We start from the raw sequence: 19773 nt of genomic DNA on the forward strand, positions 1-19773 counted from the left end.
CTGTGCAGGACTGGGAGCCCTCTCCCACGGGGACCATCAGCGTGCCCACCACAGAACGTTCATCATTTACCCACCTGTCTTCTCCCTGCTGAACCAGCCAGGCCATGAGCTTGAGGGTGGTGCCTGGTACACAGCTGAGGCATAATGCAAGCCGGCTGAGGAGTGAGCTGTCAAATTATGTAGAAGGGGGAAATGTCTACGATGCGAAAGTACTGTAAAGAATACAGCCACTCTAAATTAAGGTATGATTAGCCTGAACCATAAGAACACAAGTTATCTAGCAACTGTGTAATATTTTCTTTTTAAAGCCCTTTCATTTCTACTGCTCAGATGCATTCTCACTATATATCTAAATAAATGTTGGCATGATTGTTTAGTTTTAGAAAGAGAGAAAGAATGCACTAACTTTGTATTCATCCCATAACAAAGATTGAGATGTTAAGTCCTGGGTTTATGCAATACAGAGCAGATCTTCTGGAGGGGGAAACAAGAAAAATAAACTGTAGTATATCCATTCAATGGAACATCATTCAGCCATTAAAAAGTAATGCATAGCAATGACCATAATTAATAATACTGTATTGCATGTTTGAAAGTTGCTATAAGAGTAAATCTTAAAAATTCCCATCATCAGAAAAAATATTTGTAACTATGTGTGGTAATGGATGATAACCAGGCTTACTGTGGTGATCATTTTATAATATACAAATAATCACATTGGTAGATGTCAATTATACTAATCAGTGGCACCCCACTCCAGTACTCTTGCTTGGAAAATCCCATGGATGGAGGAGCCTGGTAGGCTGCAGTCCATGGGGTCGCTGAGGGTCGGACATGACTGAGCGACTTCACTTTCGCTTTTCACTTTCATGCATTGGAGAAGGAAATGGCAACCCACTCCAGTGTTCTTGTCTGGAGAATCCCAGGGACAGGGGAGCCTGGCGGGCTGCCGTCTATGGGGTCACACAGAGTCAGACACGACTGAAGTGACTTAGCAGCAGTAGCAGCAGCAATCTATACAAACTAATATATGTTGATTATACCTCAATAAAAAATGAACTAGATCAAAAAAGAAATTACATTAAAGTTACAATTAAAACCCTTAAGATTACAATGTCAATTTTTTTAAAAAAGGAATGAAGGACTGATACATGCTGCAACTTTAAAAATAAGATAAGCTAGGAATGAAAGGTCACTTACCATCTTCTTCCCCTCACATGAAATGTCCAGGGCAGGTAAATATACAGCAACAGATCAGCTGTCGTGAGGGGCTAACGGCAAGAGGGAAGGGGAAGAAGCGCTCAGTGGGCACAGAGCTTTCTGCGGGGCTGATGGGAATGTTCTAGAACTAGACAGAGATGAGGGCTGCACAACACCGGGATGACCTAAACATCACTGAACTGTTCGCTTTTCCAGGGCTAATTTTATGTGAATTTTACCTCAAAAAATAAAAACAAACGTTATTAAAAAAGCAAATGCCCCACCATATATATCAGGAGGTCTTCAGACAGACTCTCAATTGCTCTGAAAACACATGGCACCTCAGTGGAGCTGTGAATTCGAAGACAATATGAAGAAGTATCGCTGAAACAATGTTATTGAAAAAATGCACTAGAAATTGGTGAAACCAGTTTAGTATTTGTTTTTATTCTATTATCTGTAAAAACTCCTCACAGTATTTAAAAAGCGTCCCCTGTCTCTGTGTTGAAAGCCTGTATTTGTAATGAAATCTAATTTCTCTTATTCAGGAAGACCCCAGCGTTCTCCTGTATGTAATTCCTTTGCTGTAAACACTAGGCCAACTTTTATCCAATGAATAATTTATTTTTACTTCCAAAGTCCTCTTTTTCCTTGTCTTGTGATAAAAGCAGTGTAACAAAAAGAGAGAAGAAAAATAAGATTATTTGCAACTATTCCTCCCAATTATAAACTGTAACATTTTTGGTGACTTTTTCTGATTAATGAGGAGAAAAGTTATATCCCATTTAAGACAGAAAAGCCCCATGTAATTAAAAGCTCTACAAGCAATGAAAAGCTGTTCCTATAACGGAGGTGTAGGCTGAAGGAAGATGGGGTGTTAAATACACAAACTGAGTCCTTATTTATTGCCAAAGCAACAGCAGCAAGAACAAATCAGATGCGAGTGGAGCATCCTCATTAGCAGCAATTATGTTCTCCAGAAGAATAAAAAAAGCCCAAACATGTACCCCTACCTGCCACATGCACGTGGCAAGGACTGATCCTAAGGGACCCACGAGGGGAAAATGCTTTAAAAACAAGACACTCTCACGTATTTAGAGTCACACTGGGCCAGATGGCACATCATAGCCAGAGAACACTGCTAGAAGCTCACGGCAATGCCACAGGCTTCCCACTGTGGAGAGTGCCCATGTTCATCGCAGCAGTGTTCAAGAGTCGAGTTATCCACACCCGCCCCACTCATCCATTGGCAGACGAATGGAAAAAGAAGGTGTGAGCTATCTCTATATCACATATATGTGTGTGCATGTACACACACTAATATACATTTATAGGTATATATGCCATGCCTACATGCACGCTAAGCCGCTTCAATCATGTCCGACTCTATGTGACCCCAAGGACTTCAGCCCACCGGGCTCCTCTGTCCATGGGATTCTCCAGGCAAGAATACTGGAGTGGGTGGCCATGCCCTCCTCCAGGGGACTGAACCCAGGTCTCTTACATCTTCTACACTGGCAGGCGGGCTCTTAACCACTATATACACATATGACATTATTCAGTTATAAAAAGGAAGGAAATTCTATCATTTGTGATATCATGGATGAACCTGGTAGATAGACATCATGCTACATGAAATAAGCCCAACGGAAAAACACAAATACTACACAATCTCACTTACATATGTAGAATCTAGAACGTCAAGCCCGTAGAACCAGACACATCTGCCAACTGCTGTGGGATGGGGGAAATGAGGAGATGCTGCGTAAAAGGTACAAACGTTCCATTATAAGATGAATAAATTCTGAGGCTCCAATGCCCAGCAGGGTGACTACAGTCAATAACACTTTATCGTATAATACTTGAAATTTGCTAGGAGGAAATTTGCTAGAACTTAAGTGTTCTCACCACCAAAAAAAAAAAAAAAAACCCAAACAAAAAACCAAAACAGAAGCCCCATAACTATGTGAGGCGGAAGACGTGTTAATTTCATTGGTTGCAGCAATCATTTCACAATGTATACATATATTAAATCATAATATTGTACACTGTTAAACAAGTAATTGTGGTGACAGTTGTATAACTCTGAATGTACTAAGTCATTGAATTGTACACTTTAAATGGATGAGCTGCATGGTACGTGAATAGTATCTCATAAAGCTGTTACCCAAAAACAAACAAACAAACTGGCATGTCATTTGCAGGCACGTGCGGATGCCAAGAAGCCCGCAGGCAGCAGAAGTGAGCGGGCCTGACTCACTCAGGTGGCGTCCAAGGGCCACTGCAGCCCGAACATTCCCACTGAAGGCACGGGGGAGGTTAAAACCACCTAGCCCAGTTGTAACAAGCGAGTGTGGACCAGAATTTAAGGTTGTAACTTGGATGAGACTAAGATCCAGGGACTTTCAAAGGGACGCTGCATCCTTCCCAGAGTGGGAGGCTGCTGCCCATTAACAAAGTCACAAACAAAGCCTTACAGATGGGGGCCGGGCCGCCTGCCCCACACTAGGATGACAACGACACAGTGCTCTGTTGTAAAAACACAAAACAGGAGTCGCAGCCATGTCAGTTGTACAATGTCAACTGTTGCTAAAAACACACAAGCAAACAAACCACAGCCCCTGCGGAGGTTTGCCTGTTCTCCAAGATCATTTGTGACCCCTAATTCACATCTGACATCACAACACTGAAAATTAACACAGAGAACGGAAGAGGACCTAAATATACCAAGAAAAACAAAAGTCAGACAGAAAAAAAATGAAAAGATTTTCCCTGGCTAGACTATGTCAGAGGAACAGCAGAAAATGTTAAATAACAAGAGATGGTCAAAGCTGCATTTATACGTAATACACTGGTTTTCATTTTCTCTCAGATGTATACTTTTTCTTTTCAATTTAATTCACATATTTGAGTAAATATGATCTCCAGAAGAGAAAAATTAGCTTTTGGAATGTGTGCACTTTTGAAAGATGCATTCTTCTTAATTTAAAACTTTTTTGAAATAGGTGATATAATCACACGGTTCAAACATCAAAATGATACATTTAGGAGGTAACAACTTTCCTGAGTTTCCAGGACACACTTCACATTTCTTTATGCAAATATAACAGTCACCATGCACACATAAGAATTACTCATAACTTCAGGCAGGTAAGTGGGATCATTACAAGACGTGGGGAAACGCACACTGTATGGAAGTGCCACAGGCCTCAGACACACTCCAAACAGGGAACAAGTCATAGGGAGGCAAGACTGGAGGATAAAACAGGTGAGGCATAAAAGGCTGCGTAGTTAAGATGTACATTTTCTCTGCATCTCCCCATTTGCGCTCTGAAAGCAGGATCGGAGGCAAGTTCATTGCTGTCCCCTCCATGCTTAGCATGGTTCCTGGCAGTGACAGGCGGCTGATAAGCGTCTGTTGAAAAGATGCATCAATGAGAGTCATCACAGAGGACTCAGGGCTGAATGGGACCTGCAGGGTACCCCCAGGAGGGAAGGCTTGTCTGGCGGGGGCAGGAGCTCAAGCCAGGGCTGAGACCACTAGACTACTGGGTAGGATTGTGGCTAGATGGTCCACCCCCGCCCTGAGCAGCAAAGGGCACAGTTCCGCAGAGCCAGAGGCTCATGTGGGCTCTCCCAGCCTGGGATGGGGGATCATGTCTAGCTTATACCCTGTCTCTGATCAACTGCCCAAGGAGCCAGTCCCAGACCAGCTACGAATCAAATCCAGAGGGCCTCACTCTCAGCGGGGCTGCTCTCTGTGAACCGTGGGTGACATCACTTCTGTACCTGCTCTAACCCTGACCCCTTCCACCTCACCCTGCCATGACTCTGTAACCCCTTTTTCTCTTCTCCAGTTTGGCTCGGGATTGTATTCTTCCCCCCTCTCTGCCTCTGTCCCTGAAACTCACCGGGGACTCAGCAAGAGCTGGAAAGCTGTAAGGCGACAGAGAGACCGCAGAGAGTGACAATGGCACGTCTCCCGGAGACCCCGAGCCACCAAAGCTAATGACGGCCAATAATGGATGTGCAAACCTCACCCTTGCAGGCTTTCCCACAGGAGAACACTCTGGAACTCAGAGCCAGGAGCACCTTCCTCACAAAGCTGCAGGTTTCCCAGCACAGCACGTGGCACCTGTCCACTGGCCGCACGGCGCCATGCCCTCCCAGATGGACAACCATCCATACAGCTCTGTGCTCAACTCGTCTTGAGTTTACTTCGGCAAAAAGGGACTGTTCAGAATATATATCCCTTGAAAATGTTGAAACAACTTAAGACATCAAGAAGCCAATACCTGCAAGGAAAGAGTGGAGCGACAGTTCCCTTCCCTTTTCATCACTGAAGCATTCTCTCTTTGGTCCGTATCAAATGATGGGCAATCAGAAAACAGAAGAAATAAAACTTACATAACACTCTCCAAACCGGGCAATGCCTTAGAGTTCCCGAAACAGAAACTCTCTTTTGCCAGAAAAGAAGATATCCTAAGACATCCTCCATGGCAACCAGGAACTGGACTAGCCAGCCCAGGCATGGCAACACGGTGCAGGCCAGCCTCCATCTCCGGGCAGAGGGAAACCCTGGGAGACACCCATCGGAGGAGCCAGCACGCACGGTCTGCAGAGATGCATGCTCAGTTCAGCTGGAGATGCATGAGGACGCCTGAAGTGGTCAGAGGGTTCAATCTTCAAATAACAGCACTTGTATTACAACTTTCATTATAAAAATCTGTGACACTTCAAGAGACCATTATGCAGCTATTAGAAAGATTATGCATTCAGTTTTTGAGATGACTTAGGCAGAATGCCATCACTGTAGTAATTACCTTATTTATCACTATGTAAATAGACCTTAATGCTTCATTAAAAAAGAGAAAAAGTTGGTTCTCTCTTGCAAAAACCAAGTAAAATTGGCAGCAAAGCCACTAGCCTTGTCTGCAAATACTGGTCAACTTAGATAAGAAGTAAGTCTCAAAGCACTTTGGGACAGGCAGCTAGACTGAGGAATAAAAAGCTTGCACCATTCAGGAACCCAGCAAGGCGTGCTGTGGTTCAACCACAGCTGGCCAGTGCAGACACCTATTTTATTAGCAGGTTACAGGCACTTTAACTTTGAGACCCAATACACAGAGATGCTTTAAACAGAATATGTATCCAAGGATCTAAAAATGTGGTGAAAATAGGCAACTTTATCTGATATACTTCCTTAGACGCTTACAAAGCTTGAAAAAAAATTTTTTTAATCTTTTTTTAAAACTCAGTGTGGAAGTGGTGAAGAAGTCTTCCGACATACATGCATAGCAACAATTTCCAGGTTCTTACTTGTTTTGGCAATTTTGCTAGGACATGAAGCTATTTCTATAGCATCTTGCTGCAAGAATCTGTGTGTTCACCAAATGGACTACGCAGGGGGCCCTTACCCTGTGATGCGAGGGAAGGCCTTTCCCACGTCGGACCAAATCCTGGAGGTTCTTGGGCATTTATATTCTAAGATACTGGACAGCAGAAAAACACACTAATTCCAAAGACAAGATTCATTAAAAGGAAGCGTCCGTGGCCTTAACCCAATGCTGCAGCCCTTTCGGGGACACCCCAGTGCCGCTTTATATAAACAGCCTATAAACACCTCCCCTGGGATGCAGACAGTAACATTACCCAGTTTGGGCCAAGCTGGTTACTTATTTTCCCTCAAGTTTTCAAGCTGTGAAGGGAGGAAAATTCCACTTTCCCTCTGGGGTGGGGGGACAGAGGGGAGGAATGGGGGTGTGTGTGGGGGTGTGTGTGTGTGTGTATGTGTGTGTGTGTGTGTGTACTATAATTGATGCTGATTACTCCACTGGTAGGACACCTTATTCTCTGGAAATAGAGTCTTTTCGTAAAACAAACATACTGTGTTGTATGCTGATTTCACGCAGTTAAACGAAGGGCCGGCCTGCCTCACTGATGTATTATCACTCTGCAGAGCTGCTTCCAAGTGCAGATATGCACACCTTTTTCTCCTCCCACCTCACAACACACACAGCAAACACACTTCTACCCTGACACACTCTCTTGGGGAACGTGGTGGCCTGAGAACACAAACACGATCCGCCTCTCCGCCAGATCCCCACCTGAAGTGACAAGACAACCATCTATCAAGCTTGCAGGCAATGCCTGGGGTTGAGGGACTTCAAAGGGGGCTTGGGAGGTGGGGGCGGATCTCCAGAAGAAAGAGGTGTGAGCCTTCACGGTCAAGGTAGATGAGGGTCCGCCTGGAGGGAGGAAGGCTTTGGGCCTCACTGAGACCTGCGGGATGGGAGCGTCAAGGGGAGGGGCTCGGTTCCCAAGCCTCTGTGGCCAGGACTGCTCCCTGGTCCCGCACTCCGGCCATCCACAGCACCACCCCGCTTGGCCGCCAGCTCGGTGACCCCACCTGGGGCCTCGTGCCTGCCGAGGGCAGCCAGAGCAGAGGAGGGACAGCGGCTGGGGGTCGTGCCAAGCTGCAAGTGCCGCCTGCACAAGGTTAACTAATGCAGCAGGAGAACCTGTAACCAGAAAGGGCTTCAGTGCACACACGGAGATGCAACTGCAGCTTAGACACTCCGAACTAAAAAAAGAAAAAAACAACAGGAAGGCATAAAGTCTCAGTTAAACAAGATGACTGCATTCTAAAGACCTGTTTTACAAGACTGTACCTATAGTCACAAGACCGAACTATACACTTCAATCTGTATGAGAGTAAATCTCATATCAAGTGTTCCTATCAGGGTAAAATAAAATTTTAAAAATAAAATAAAATGAGAAAATTTACCCATTGCTGTAAAGTATCAAATAAATGCACCAGGAGATTAAACAGAAGAAACACAGGCATGAAGAAGCAAAGAACAAGAACGTGGAATTGGAACCCAGGAGTCAAAAGATAAGAGATGTGGAAGACACACCCAGGAAAGAGAGTTACAGGGACAACAAGAATTCAGCAGGTCCTGGTGGACACATCAGTAACTTCCTGCTGGTATGTGAAAGTTTCATTTCCAACTGTCAGGCTCTGGCAGGACTGAAAATAGCAATTCCTTTGTTAATTTAAAAACCGTGTTAAACTAACATAAGAATTGAGAAAAACAAAGTAAAATAAGGGGCAACCACTGAATAAGATGGAAGTGACAAAGCAAAATTTATCACAACAGACAAGGCAGAATTTTCCTGTCAAAGACAAAACTTGTCACCTTGGACTTTTAAAATCTGCCTCTATTTAAAACAACAACAAAACATGGAACTGGCCTAAAACAAAGTGATAAAGAGTTCAGAAATGAATAGTTGAACAAAGGTATACCAAGCAAATACAAATAAAAAAGAAACCGAGGATGGCAATATAAAAATCAGATAAAGAATTTAAGGCCATAAGTAATAAACCAATAAAGTGGGATATCACATAATAACAAACTTGTAATCTGAGGCAAAAATAAGAATTATACTTCTTTATGCATCAAACAAAATGCCATGAATACATTAAGCAAAAGCTCTTAGAAATATGAGAGCTTAAAAATTATAAAAGGTACTTTAACATAACGCTCAATTTGATAGTAAAAATAAACACAGATTTGCAGGCTCAGAATATAACGCAATCAATAAACTTGATTTACTAAATATAGAAAATGAAAGCTGTGTACTTCACCAAGGATATAATTTTTTTACATCCACGAACAACTAAAAACTGATCATGTACTTGGACACCAGTGTGTGTGCTCAGTCGTGTCTGACTCTTTGTAACCCCTGGTGCTGCAGCCACCAGCCTCCTCTGTCCATGGGAAGAATACTGGAGTGGGTTGCCATTTTTTCTCCAGGGGACCTTCCGATCCAGGGATCAAACCTGTGTCTCCGGCACCACAGGCGGATTCTTTACCGCTGAGCCACTGGGGAAAGCCCACACTTGGCTTGGACACAAGTAAACTTTACTAAATCCTCTAAGACAGAGATTTCAGAGCTACATTCATAGATGGTAGTAAAATATCAAAACATAACCCAAAGAAAATTTAGTAACATGCCTCTAAATAATCTCAAGATCAAAAGACAATAATTTAATTATAAACCATCTGCTGCTGCTGCTGCTAAGTCACTTCAGTCGTGTCCAACTCTGTGCGACCCCATAGACGGCAGCCTACCAGGCTCCCCGGTCCCTGGGATTCTCCAGGCAAGAACATTGGAGTGGGTTGCCATTTCCTTCTCCAGTGCATGAAAGTGAAAAGTGAAAGTGAAGTTTCACTTTTCATAAACCATCTAGAAAATAACAAAAAGGAGATGGATCTCTAAAACCAAAGGTACACAGTTAAAGCTGTTCTTAAAGAAAATTTATAGCCTTAAGTGTCATTATTTTAAGAAGACTAAAAGTAAAATGGAACAGTCATTCAACTTAATAAACTTAAATCAAAAGGAATAGTAAAAGTGAATTAATTAAGATCACATACTGAAATTAAATATATTGAACATAAAATTAATATGCCTAGTTCTTTGAAGAGAATAAAATATATAAACTCTAACAAGCCTAAAAGTTGGATACAACTGAGCAACTGAACTGAGCTGAACAAGCTTGATTAAGGGGAAAAAAATGTGTCTGACTCTTTGAGACCCCATGGACTGTAGCCGGCCAGACTCCTCTGTCCATGGAATTCTCTAGTCAAGAATACTGGAGTAGGTTGTCAGTCCCTTCTCAGAGGGACCATCCCAAACCAGGGATGGAACCCGGGTCTCCTGCATTACGGGAAGATTCTTTACCATCTGAACCAAGGGAAATCTTCAACAAAATTGGTTAAAGGGGAAAAAAAACAAAAGCAAAAACTTCCTGCATTAGTAGGAAGGGATTATTACCATGGATATCAAAAAATGTTTAACAATATTATGTACAACTTGTGCAATAAATTTAAATTTAGGCAAACTAATTTCCTAGTAAGTAAGAAATATAAAAAATCCAGAGAAAAAGTAAAAAGATAAGTAGAACAACTGCAACATATTCTGAAAAATTAAAGAACGTGCTTTAAAAGATTTGGGGGTAGAGTTGGGGAGATATCAAGCCAAGGCGGTTTTCAAGTTGATTTCTCCATAATATTTAAAAACTAGATATTTCCTCTATTACACAAATGCTTTCAGACTTTAGAAAAAGAGGAGATTCTTCTTAAATCATTTTAAAAACAAAATCCTAATATCAATACCTGATACAGTGCAACTATGGAAGAAATTCCACACCCATCTTAAGACTGCAGTCATAAAAATAAAATCAAGTATTAGCAAATCAAATTTAGCAACATATGAAAGAAATAGTACACCATAACAAACCAGAGTTTATTCCAGGAATGCAAAGATGATTCAGTACTGGGAAATCTAATCAACATAATTTATTACACCACAAAATAAAGGCAAAAGCTTACAACTGTATCATGGTAAAAGGGCATTTAATAAAATTCATCAACTTCTTTCAATAAAAACTAAAAAATGAATGGATACGTGATACTTAAATATGATCGACTGTATTTATCAAAACTTAACAAAGGCATATTCAATGCTTAAGACACTGAAATATTTTTATTTAAATCAGGAGCAAGGTAGGCATAGCAATGCCCTTTCCTATAGAAAAACGAGTACCAGCAAAGAAACAAGCATATATACATACATGGACGTGAATTTACTATAATCCTGTTTTAGCAGCAAAACAAAACGTAAGAAAAAAACAAACAAGAAGATGCTGTTGTCCATCAACATGAGATGGCTGATTAAATTATAGTGCACGCATATTGGAAACTGCGATAACTTTGACTCAATATATGCAGCTGACCTAAAGTGGCATTCATATTTTAAGAAAAATCAACAAAAATCCTACAGAAACACTATTTATATAATACTCTTTATATTAATGGATGAATCCATTTTTATGAAAACATGAACTTATACTGTATAAATGTGCATATCTTTATATTCCTAGACAAAGAACACATTGGAGATGTATCTTACATATATTTTTTATCTTTCATGTGTACCACTTTTTAATTATGTTCATTCTGTTAAAGAAAACTTTAAAGGGATCCTCCCCCCCAAAAGAAGTCTGTTCTGATGGCACATAGCGCATTCCACGCACACACAATTTAGAAAAGTGATTCTCTGCACACTGTTATTTCTTGGGGAGGTAGGCAAGGAGCACCCTGAAGCGGCAGGCTCAGATCCACCTCTAGTGTGAATTCTGACTTCACAGAGTAGCAAGTTCCTCAGCCTCCCAGAACCTCTGGCCCCTCATCTGTAAAACGGGTGTGTGTGCTCAGTCGTGTCTGACTCTTTTGTGACCCCATGGACTGCAGCCTGCCAGGTTCCTCGGTCCACGGAGTTTCCCCCGCAAGAATACTGGAGTGGGCTGCCATTGCTTCCGCCAGGGGATCTTCCTGCCCCAGGGATCCAGCTGCATCTCCTGCATCTGCAGGCAGATTTTTCACCACTGTGCCACCTGGGAAGCCCCTTAGCTTCTCCCATCCCTCTTTGTCTTGTTAAGAGAATTAAGTGTCTAATCTCACCTGCAAAAGCTCATCGTTACTAAAGTCTTTTTATTAACTCATTCCTTTTATTAGCTCTTTCCTCTCAAAAACAAAGACAGAAACAAGGAACTAGACTTCCCCGCTGTGGGTTTCCAAGGGCTGCCTGGCAGTACCTAAATGCTGCTTCCAACTACAGCCAAAATTTTGATCGGATTTCTTTTCAGTGTTACCACCACTGGCAGTTTAAGAGTCAAAGGTGACCTGAAAATGTTGGCAGTCCTCAGTTACCCTGAGAACTGATCACGACCACAATACCAGCCTTGAACTGCACTGCTATTTAAAACGCTTTGAAAACAAAAAGAGAGATCATTCTGTCATTTTTGAGACTGCGCCCAAGCACTGCATTTTGGACTCTTTCGTTGACCATGAGGGCTACTCCATTTCTTCTAAGGGATTCTTGATCACAGTAGTAAATATAATGGTCATCTGAGTTAAATTTGCTCATTCCAGTCCAAACATTTCAGTTCACTGATTCCTAAAATGTCGATGTTCACTCTTGCCATCTCCTGTTTGACCACTTCCAATTTGCCTTGATCCAAGTCTATGCCAAAGAAGTTGAAATTGACCTACAAGACCTTCTAGAACTAACACCAAAAAGAGATGTCCTTTTCATCATAGGGGACTGGAATGCAAAAGCAGAAGTCAGGAGATACCTGGAGTAACAGGCAAGTTTGGTGTTGTAGTACAATATGAAGCAGGGCAAAGGCAAACAGTGTTTTGCTAAGAGAACGCACTGGTCATAGCAAACACCCTCTTCCAACAACACAAGAGAAGACTCTACACATGGATATCACCAGATGGTCAATATTGAAATCAGCTTGATTATAATCTTTGCAGCCAAAGATGGAGAAGCTCTATATAGTCAGCAAAAACAAGACTGGGAGCTGACTATGGCACAGATCATGAACTCCTTATTGCCAAATTCAGACTGAAATTGAAGAAAGTAGGGAAAACCACTAGACCATTCAGGTATGACCTAAATCAAATCTCTTAGGGTTATACAATGAAAGTGACAAATAGATTCAAGAGATTAGATCTGATAGAGTGCCTGAAGAACTATGGATGGAGGTTACTGACACTGTACAAGAGGCAGTAATCAAAACCATCTCCAAGAAAAAGAAATGTAAAATGGTTGTCTAAGGAGGCCTTACAAATAGCTGAGAAAAAAAAGAAAAGTGAAAGGCAAAGGAGAAAAGGAAAGATATACCCAGGTGAATACAGAGCTCCAAAGAATAGCAAGGAGAGATAAGAAAGCCTTCCTCAGCAATCAATGCAAAGAAATAGAGGAAAACAATTGAACAGGAAAGACTAGAGATCTCTTCAAGAAAATTAGAGATACCAAGGGAACATTTCATGCAAATATGAGCCCAATAAAGGACAGAAATGGTAGGGACCTAACAGAAGCAGAAGATAATAAAAGGTGGCAAAAACACACAGAAGAACTATCCAAAAAAGATCTTCATGACTCAGATAATCACGATGGTGTGATCACTCCCCTAGAGCCAGACATCCTGGAGTGCGAAGTCAAGTGGGCTTTAAGAAGCATCACTAAGAACAAAGCTAGTGGAGGTCATAGAACTCCAGATGAGCTATTTCAAATCCTAAAAGATGATGCTGTGAAAGCAAATTTGGAAATCTGGAAATTTTCCAATATGCCAGCAAATTTGGAAAATTCAGCACTGGCCACAGGACTAGAAAAAGTCAGTTTTCATTCCAATCCCAAAGAAAGGCAATGCCAAAGAATGCTCAAACTACTGCACAACTGCACTCATCTCACACACTACCAAAGTAATGCCTGAAAATTCTCCAAGCTATGCTTCAAGAGTATGTGAACCAAGAACTTCCAGATTTAGAAAAGGCAGAGGAATCAGAGATTAAACTGCCAACATCTGTTGGATCATTAAAAAAGCAAGAGAGTTACAGAAAAACATCTATTTCTGCTTTATCGACTACACCAAAGCCCTTGACTGTGTCAATCACAACAAACTGTGGAAAATTCTTCAAGAGATGGGAATACCAGACCACCTTACCTGACTCCTGAGAAATCTGTATGCAGGTCAAGAAGCAACAGTTAGAACCAGACATGGAACAATGGACTGGTTCCAAATTGGGAAAGGAGTAAGTCAAGGCTGTATGTTGTCACCCTGTTTATTTAACTTATATGCAGAGAACATCATGAGAAATGCTGGACTTGATGAAGCACAAGCTGGAATCAAGATTGCAGGGAAAAATATCAATAACCTCAGATATGCAAATGACACCACCCTTATGGGAGAAAGCAAAGAGGAACTAAAGAGCCTCTTGATGAAAGTGAAAGGGGAGAGTGAAAAAGTTGGCTTAAAGCTCAACATTCAGAAAACTACAGTCATGGAATCTGGTCCCATCACTTCATGGCAAATAGATGGGGAACACTGGAAACAGTGACAGATTTTATTTTATTGGGCTCCAAAATCACTGCAGATGGTGACTGCAGCCATGAAATTAAAAGACGTTTGCTCCCTGGAAGAAAAGCTATGACCAACCTAGACAGCATATTAAAAAGCAGAGACATTACTTTGCTGACAAAGGTCCATCTAGTCAAAGCTATGGTTTTTCCAGTAGCCATGTATGGATATGAGAGTTGGACCATAAAGAAAGCTGAGCACCAAAGAACTGATGCTCTTCAACTGTGGTGTTGGAGAAAACTCTTGAGAGTCCCTTGGACTGCAAGGAGATCCAACCAGTCCATCCTAAAGGAAATCAGTCCTGAATATTCATTGGAAGGACTGATGCTGAAGCTCCAATACTCTGGCCACCTGATGGGAAGAACTGACTCATTGGAAAAGACCCTGATACTGGGCAAGATTGAAGGTGGGAGGAGAAGGGGATGACAGAGGATGAGATGCTTGGATGGCATCACAGACTTGATGGACATGAATTTGAGTGAACTCCAGGAGATGGTGATGGACAGGGAGGCCTAGCATGCTTCAGTCCATGGGGTCGCAAAGAGTTGGACACGACTGAGAGACTGAACTGAACTGATTCAAAAGGTAGCAACTTCTCTCCAGCATTCACAGTCAGGCTGCCTGACAGCAGCCAGGGAGATCGTGGGGAATATCACTTCAGACTCTTTCGGACAATAACAGAAGACAAAGGAAGCACTGGGAGAAACCGCCGCATCCAAATACCAGAAGGAAATGTAGAAAGAGAACCTCAGGAAGACACCACTGCTACTGCTTCCAAGCTGCCTAGGTTAATGAGCGATCATTAAAATCAGGGGAAATAAAAGGGAAAGGGCAATGTGGAGGCCTGGTCCCCTCCCAATCTTCATTTATTTGTATATTTATTTATTGAAGGATAATTGCTTTACAGAATTTTGTTGTTTTCTGTTAAACATCAACATGAATCAGCCATTGGGATACGTATGTCCCCTCTCCTCCCAATCTTGATACTGGTCCCATTCTGTAAGATGGTATTCAAGAACAAAATATGGAGAAGCAAAAAGTAACAGTAGGGAAGGGAGTTTAACTGGGTGTGAAAATATGTTTGAGTTTTTCCAAGAAAGAAAAACTGGGCTTCCTTGGGAAAGGAGCTGGACGAGCGGGTAAGGAGACACTGCAGCATCAAGAAGCGGACACTGTCCTCGAGGACAAAGGCACAGAAGCGCTCAACAAAGCCGCAGCCAAGGGTGAAAAGAAGCAACACTGCAGCTTAAGCCGAAATAACACAGACCGCGCTTACTTACACGCACACAGATCTCCCAACTCACATCTCTGCATCGCGCAGTTTCCAAGACACTTGTTTCATGATCCAAGCAATGTCACAAAAAGGAAATAAAGCCATCTGTGGGAAACATAACTCACCATAGTCTCACTACCAGGGAACTCCTCGCAATCTCCTCCCAGATGATAAGTTAAAAACTAAATAAAGTGACTCAAAAGCTGCTTTCATGTAAAATCCCACTAACTTTTAAATACACTTTAGGAAAAAAAAAAAACCCTCTACATTCCTCTAGGAATTTGTCAAAATTTATCTAATTTTCCAGTCCCAAACATAGTCCTCAACTCATCTGAGTAACTGTTTTATTTAATTATGATTATAGGTTTTTCTTTCTTGAAGGTTTGATATTGATTGAAATAATGCATTTTAATTAAAATCCAATTACGTATCATTTACAATAACTCAAAGTAAATTTAATTATATATAATCACTATCTTGAGCTATATTATTCATATGTAAATACATTTAGGGGATAAGACTTAAGTATGGTTTCACTGATAAACACTCCATTCCTTAAAAATGGATTTAAAGCAAGACAATTCCACAGAGAGCAGAACCCATTGGCTAAGAGTGCTAAGCCATCCCCTGAGTTTTCACAGTTATGTGACCTAGTTTTATACAAAATGACCTGGTTTGGGGTTTAGAAAATAGTCATTAACGTCAAAAGTCCACAAATTCAGAATGCAAAAAAAAAAAAAAAAATCAACTATACTTGAGCAGAAAAAAGAAAAAGAAAAAAGTCCACAAACGAATGCCTAGTTGAAAGCTCTGACTTGTCATCTGCTAACACCTGGGGCAGGGAGATGTGAAGAGTCAGGGACAAAGCCAGGTGTGTGGGAAGGTGTCTAAATGGGTCTGGGGTCACCTCGACTCCGTCCGCAAAGAACTAAGACTATACACTATACACAAAGGGCAGGGAGGACCCCAGAAGGACAGCCTGACGCTCTGACTGCCATGGAAACAAAGACTGACCACGGCTGACGAAACAAATGTGTAATACACACAGGAGGGAGTTTATACTGTGTATATCGATCATCTGGAACAAGACTGACCTAGGCTGGAGGGAAAAGAGGCAGGAGGGACCCACCGGAACCACAGCACACACCTAAACAACGGTGCTGGTCTGTCTTCAGGGGGCTGTCTTGTTTGTGGGGTGGGTACTTCTCACAAAGCGAATGTGACCATCTCACAACAGGATTTAGGAGCACAAGTCAGAGTATAAAGTGGGACAGGCCGTCTGGGCAAGAGCCGTAAGTTCACACCTTTCCTCCGAAATCCGACTTCAGGGAATCCGACATGCTAAGGAGTCCGTGTGAAGTAAAGGACAGGATTTAAGTGTGGCGGTGTTCACTGAAGCCCTACTTACAATCATGAACAACTGTGACGCGCTGGAGCCAGGGCAAATGCCAACCCTGGAGAACGGTTAAGCACCCTGTAGGCCGAGATGACTTCATGGCGCTGATAAACTTTAAGATTCCCAGGAATAAACATGCCACTAGAGGCGGCTGGACCACGGAAAATACGCTTTAAAAAGCTGGAAAAAAATGTACTCAACTGTTATCAGTGATGAGCATATAGGAGGCGTGACTTTTCTGAATGTTTTCTAAATTCTTTAGCTTAGAGACAAACTTTTATCCCTAGATACTGAGTAGTTATAAGCAATTTTAAAAAACAGAACAAAGTAGGAACGAGGTGTGATGGGAAGAACACCATGAAGACGTGGGTTGTGGTCCCAGCTCGACCCTCAGACAAATGGCAGTTTTTACACCTTGAAGGCGAGGAGCTGGACGAGCTAATGGCAGGGTTCCTCTGAGGCTAAGCACACGGGTCCTGAGAGACCGTCCACCTTGCCTGAGACCCACAGGGCTTCCAAGGACAGGGGGGGTGCAGGACCAGTCAGCTGGGCACCCCAACAGAGGCCAGGTGGGCTGCTCCAGAGTCACCCGAGGACCCTCGGTCTGTCCAGTCCCACCTGCACCCAGGCAGCTGCTCCATGTGCTGGAGGAAGGGGCGCCTCGGGTCAGAGGGCGTGGTTAGCTCACTTGCACAGCTCACATCCCTGGCAGGTAAATAAAGGAAAAAAGAAAAGATGGCTGCTCCTGGATAAAAATCCAGCAAAGACCTTCAAGCACTAAAAGCATGGGAAGAATAAATCATCCAAGTAGAAGCAGTCTTTTTTTCTCTCTCGCTCTTTTTAAGTAGAAAATCAAAAGGCTGAAAATATTTATTTAAAAATCTAAATCAAATGGTTTTCCCGGGTGATACAGTGAACACGATGGTGACTAGGTGATGCAGAAGAATGAGAAGTGTTATACCACACTGTCACCTGCGTAGCCCAGCCTAGTCACAGCCAAATCTAATCTCCTAGGCGAAATAGGGTATGATAAGATTACATAATTAATTTTCCTGTTAGGCATAATTGTTACTGACTTTATGTCATTACAGTGTCAGCTCATCCGGTAGATGATTGCTATCACATTCTAATTACGAAAACACACAAACAATTTGTAACCATTCATTATTAAATAACAAGTGAGGGCACAGTTGCTAATGGAAACGTAGAAAAAATGAAAATTAAAGGCAAACTGGACAAGAAGGGCTTAAGAAATTAATAAATTAGTCCTGATGAAATTTCTCGGCTGTGTTACTAGTCATCAAGCTCTCAGATTACCTGCTAGACATATTTTCTAACAGCCACACCGTTTAACTTGATTAAATGTCAGAGTGACCCGAATCACTCAGTGTCACCAGGAACAAACAGAAATACAAATAGTTAAGACACAGTTGAAACTCTCACCTCCACACTTAAAAAGATAGCATTCTCGCTTGGTTATATGTTGCGGCTGCTGCTGTTAAGTCGCTTCAGTCGTGTCCGACTCTGTGCGACCCCATAGACGGCAGCCCACCAGGCTCCCCCATCCCTGGGATTCTCCAGGCAAGAACACTGGAGTGGGTTGCCATTTCCTCCTCCAATGCATGAAAGTGAAAAGTCAAAGTGAAGTCGCTCAGTCATGTCAACTCTTAGCCACCCCGTGGACTGCAGCCCACCAGGGTCCACCGTCCATGGGATTTTCCAAGCAAGAGTACTGGAGTGGGGTGCCATTGGTTATATGTTAGGTAAGTACAAAAAACCTAAGGTTTAAAAACAGCTAAATTAGAAGGTATTTATAGAAAAAAAGGGCATTTTTGTAGTTCCTGGTGAGTACTAGTAGAGTTGCTAAAGCAGTAATAACAAGAAGGGTATCACACGGAGGAGAGCATCACAAACTGGGGTGTTAATTTCTCTTGCCAGGTGCAAAGCAACCTCAAAATGAAAATAAAACATCTCTGAAATCAACCTCTAGGCTGTTAGCCCCCAACGCGGCCTACACTGACCTGTAAGTATTGACCTGTAGAATTTAAGCCAGTGGGGTAGGTGGTATTAGTCCCATCTCACAGACGAAGAGCTTCAGAGAGGTGGTCAATAACCTATTAAATTATTCTGCTTCAACAAGAATTCTGCCTAAACTCAGCTTTTTAAACTAATTGGGGGGAAAAGAAGCAATCATAACCTCCAGGAACAACAAGTACTTGTTGAATAATGAGTCAGCAGGAAGCACTTCACTAGTGGGGTCTCACTGAAAGAAAAGAGATGCATCTGAAGGGCCTTCTCCCCAGCCTGACCCAGAGCACAGAGCCCCTGGACACCCCACACGATATGTGAGCGCACCCACCCACCCTAAACGGAATTTAAACAGCATCTCCCTCCAGCTCTTAATTCTAATAATTCCTGGAGTAGCCACTGTAGCTGCCAAAAATGAAGTCCCAGAAGTAGGGCAAGGATGGCTTAAGAATAAAAGCAATTAACTAAACGTTTGCAGCAAAGACACCAAAACATAGATTAACCGCCAATGGATTAACTCTACTTACAGAGGAAAAAGTTTTAAAACATTCTGAATGCTGAAAAGTGAGCTCTACAAGTGAATACTGATGGTGGCTTAGTCACTAAGTTGTGTCCAACTCTTGAGACCCCACGGGTTGTAGGTTCCTCTGTCCATGGGATTTCCCAGGCAAGAACACTGGAGTGAGTAGCCATTTCCTTCTCCAGGGGATCTTCCTGACCCAGGGATGCAACCCGTATCTCCTGCATTGCAGATGGTCTCCTGCACTGTAGGCAGATTCTTTACCACTAAGCTACCAGGGATGCAAATGAATATTAGGAGTCCTAATGGGATTTGTTTTAGATCCTACAGTTTTCAAATTTCACAATGAAAGTCAATAGAATAAG

The 19773-nt window shown here is 42.3% G+C and overlaps 1 protein-coding gene and 1 long non-coding RNA gene across 5 annotated transcripts in view; one reads left to right on the forward strand and one right to left on the reverse strand.

Moving 5' to 3' along the window:
• The window catches only part of IGF1R (insulin like growth factor 1 receptor), a 306038-nt gene that overhangs the window by 192519 nt on the left and 93746 nt on the right, over positions 1-19773 (reverse strand). The gene's annotated exons all lie outside the window — the stretch shown is intronic.
• LOC147349811 (uncharacterized) overlaps positions 1-19773 on the forward strand; it is a 44558-nt gene that overhangs the window by 12863 nt on the left and 11922 nt on the right. Inside the window, exon 1 of the long non-coding RNA XR_015150594.1 lies at positions 1-19773. This exon is cut by the window's left edge and continues 12863 nt beyond it; it is cut by the window's right edge and continues 11484 nt beyond it. This is a non-coding gene — a long non-coding RNA (uncharacterized LOC147349811).

The sequence above is a fragment of the Bos grunniens genome, chromosome 21 (assembly GCF_055505025.1).
Source record: "Bos grunniens cultivar Pamir isolate PY7600 chromosome 21, Bosgru_T2T1.0, whole genome shotgun sequence".
NCBI classification, from domain to species: Eukaryota; Metazoa; Chordata; class Mammalia; order Artiodactyla; family Bovidae; genus Bos; species Bos grunniens.